Source organism: Hibiscus syriacus, unplaced genomic scaffold, assembly GCF_006381635.1.
Source record: "Hibiscus syriacus cultivar Baekdansim isolate YM2019G1 unplaced genomic scaffold, ASM638163v2 tig00113096_pilon, whole genome shotgun sequence".
NCBI lineage: Eukaryota > Viridiplantae > Streptophyta > Magnoliopsida > Malvales > Malvaceae > Hibiscus > Hibiscus syriacus.
The window spans coordinates 1,730,660-1,734,420 of NW_024063440.1; the positions used below are offsets into that span (position 1 = coordinate 1,730,660).

Below are 3,761 nucleotides of genomic sequence, written 5' to 3' on the forward strand. Positions count from 1 at the left end.
GTAGCCGAAAGGAAATACAGGCCATCGAATGACGTAAATCAAGAGCAGAAACAAAATGGACACCATCTCCGGAATGGTGGCTCAAATTAAACACAAATGGTGTAAAGGACAACTCTACAGAGGTGTGATAAGGGGCGATAGGAGCCAATGGAGATCGGGATTCCACAAGTTGATAGGTTCCTGCTCGATACTAGAAGCTGAGATGTGGGGAGTACTGGAACGATTAAAACAAAACCTGGGAACTAGGTGCAAGGAAGATAATAGTTGAGGTAGACAATAAGGAAGTATGGGAGAACATGCAAAGGAGAGCTAGAACAATCGCAACTAGAGCTCACGGTGGGTCATCATATTTCAATGATGTTGCAAAAGGATAAACTGGCCAAGATGAACTTAACAGGAATGGAAATCTATACAGGTTCACTACACCGCCTGTTGAATTGAATGAACAGTTGGACATTGAATGATGCATTAGTAATTATACAAGGTAGGTTAGGATAGTTTGTTTATTAGTTTTCTTTGGTTACCAAAAAAAAAAAACAATATCAATAACCAGTCATGTTATAATGGAATGAATCACCTCTCTCTTGGTTGCATAAGCCCTCTTGGCCTTTGCTTGCTTCTTGGCCTCGGCGTTTGACCCCAGTCCTCTCCAGGACTATCAATGACCCCAATAATTGTGGTAGGCTCATGATACAGATGATATTCTTCATAATATTGTATTGGATGATATATATTAACTAACTTGTCTTTCGTGCAGTGTTTGTTAATGGGAAGTTTTGCAAGGAGCCAAAGCTCGCTGTTACGGATGACTTCTTCTTCTCCAGTCTCAACATGCCCGGAAACAAATCGAATCTAGTTGGATCGAATGTAACAACTGTCAATGTTGATCAAATTCCATGACTTAACACTCTCGGCATATCTCTTGTTCGAATTGACTACGCACCTTATGGTGGCCAAAACCCTCCCCACACTCACCCTCGAGGAACTGAGATCCTGGTTGTGGTACAAGGCACACTTTATGTTGTCTTTGTTACATCCAATCAAGAGAACCGTCTAATTGCTAAAATCCTTTATCTCGGAGATGTTTTCATTTTCCCGATTGGTTTGATCCACTTCCAGTTCAATATAGGAAACACTCTGGCTGTTGCCTTTGCCACTCTGAGAAGCCAAAATGCAGGGGTTATCACCATTGCTAACGCTTTATCTGGCTCAAACCCACCAATCAATCCGAATGTTCTCACAGTGGCCTTCCAATTGGACAAGAATATGGTTACACATCTACAGTCACTCTTCCAAAGAGACACCTCAAAAACCAGAAGCTTGTTGCTTGTTTTGAATAACTTTTCCACTCATTTTCCTTATTAAAGTCATATTATTTTACTTTAGTATGAATCAATAAATGAAACTACCCATAATTCACTATCATCTCTCTTGAGATTTTATTTGTTTAAATTTGTAACCTCCTCAGACCGATGCGGATAACCCGATCCGATCTGGAGTGTCACATTAGGGCCACCGGAGCGACCCACTGTAAAAATAGCGAAAAATTTAAAACTTTTTATCAAAACATGTAAACTATAAAATCATTAATCGGTATGTAGAATTAAAACAGATTTTCAGACTCACATATAAAATAAAATACAATTACATGCCCTCTAATTACATTTACCGTACTATGCAAACAACGTCGGAAAACTCCCTTACTGAAGTCAATAGTTGCACTGATACAATTCTTTTAACCTTCAATGTTGAGTAATAGAGTGAGCTTCGGAAAGCTCAGTAATACAGAACTACCAGATGATGCTGAAGAACTTGCAGATACAGATAAACATACATTTTCTTAATGATCCATACATTTACAGACCTTTATATTGAGCGGAGATCCTACTGATATTTCAGGTGGTAACGGACAATGAGCTTTCAGTTCAGAGAAATATTTAGGATGTTTAGGTTCAGGAGATCAGAATAGGTTATCTAGTGTGTTCCCGCAAAACCAGTGAAAAGATACATATTTTTTTAAACATATTTTTTAAAACATTCATAAATCATATTAATTCCCTCAACCGCACATGTCCATAATGTGTAGATCCCCCAGAACCATACAACCCCGACACAACAGTAAGGCCCTGAGCACACAGCCGAGGAGCCTTCATATATTCTTCCTCCAATAATAACTCCCCAATAAAACATTTATCAAAAATCATAGTAAATCCCCCAACCGAACACATCATAATGTGTAGGTTCCCCAGAACCATACAACCCCGGCACAACAGTTAGGCCCTGAGCACAAAGCCGATGAGCCTTCATATTTTCTTCCTCCAACAATACCCCCAAATAAACATTTTTCCGTCAATAAATGGAGATATCAGAAATCAAAACAGAATTCATATCATATATCATATATCAGAACAAAATCCATATCAGAAATCATAACAGAATTCGAATAAGAAATCAGAACATATTTAAAATCGGAAACCATATAAAATATTCATATGATTAGGAACACACCAGAGTTTACGGATATTATTTAGAGGTATTGCATCAGGCATAGAAACACAGTTCTTCAGTATGTCGATAGAATGTTGGAATTTAGAATCACTAGTGGAAGAGTTTATTAACTGACAGTATCATCAGTTATTCAGAATGTGAATTGATATGATAAGGAAGAAACGAAGATTCAAAACATTTATGATTTGTGTCGATCTATCGGAAAATCGAACAACTCGAGCTGAACAACTCCCAGAACTAATACTTATCGATTGGTCCGTTCATTACCCTTCCAGTGTATTTACTCTTTAATACCAAAAATTCTTGTCCATAGATCATTTTCGGAATCATCGTTGAATAGATATTTCAATATCTTTATTTCATTTCCACACTTCCACAATATCATGTAATGCTGACGTACTTGATTATTTTAATCATAACCATCATAATTGTACACTTGTAAACTCGTCAGAATTTCCAGACTTATCTGAATCACTTACTAAATCCTCAGTCATTGAGGTTACCTAATTCATTTAGCAGTCATGTCCATTCTCGTTATTTCGGGGTTTTTCAGGGTAATCCAGACTTTTCTAAATTTCGGATACATATTGTACTTCCGTTTAATTCAATTTGGTCTTCGTGGTTGATTTGTTTAACGAATATCCATATCTTATTACCGAATGCGACCTAGAGTTGAGCTGAGCTGAGTACTTTCAAAATTATCATCAAACCACACTTGAGAAGACGAACACACATTCAACTGATACGTATGTCATTCAGGTACTGACATATCATTACGGTAGATCGACTCACTTAAGTTATTCCATAACTTCTAAAGGTAGTCCAACACCTATGCTTATTTGGATTCCTAAATTAATCTAAGACATTTACTTAGTATAGGCCATAAGGGTATTTTGGTCATTTTGGTGTTCAAATTTATTCCATTCATTTCAGAGCTCGAGGATATCCACTCATTCCTGAGTTTGGTGATATTCTTGGTCATTTTACAGATCTATTGTAGTCCAATAATTCCTTCCATCCAATCTTATTATTAAATTTAAACTTATCATTTATTTCAGTCCATTCGAACAATTCTGACAAAAGAACACCCTCGATAAATTGTTTTTCAGATATTTATTAATAATTTGGATATTTTCGGGTCAAGTACCTTCTCAGATTTTACAAACGGAATATCAGGAATTTTTCTGCACTAAGTCAGGATCTTAACAATCAAATTCGTATTTAATCGAGTTAAGTACAAATCCTCAAAGTAC

At 36.7% G+C, this 3,761-nt stretch overlaps 1 pseudogene; it reads left to right on the plus strand.

Annotated features, from left to right (window-relative positions):
• Window positions 1–357: 357 nt before the first annotated feature.
• On the plus strand, window positions 358–1,389 carry LOC120185291 (annotated as a pseudogene).
• Window positions 1,390–3,761: the final 2,372 nt, after the last annotated feature.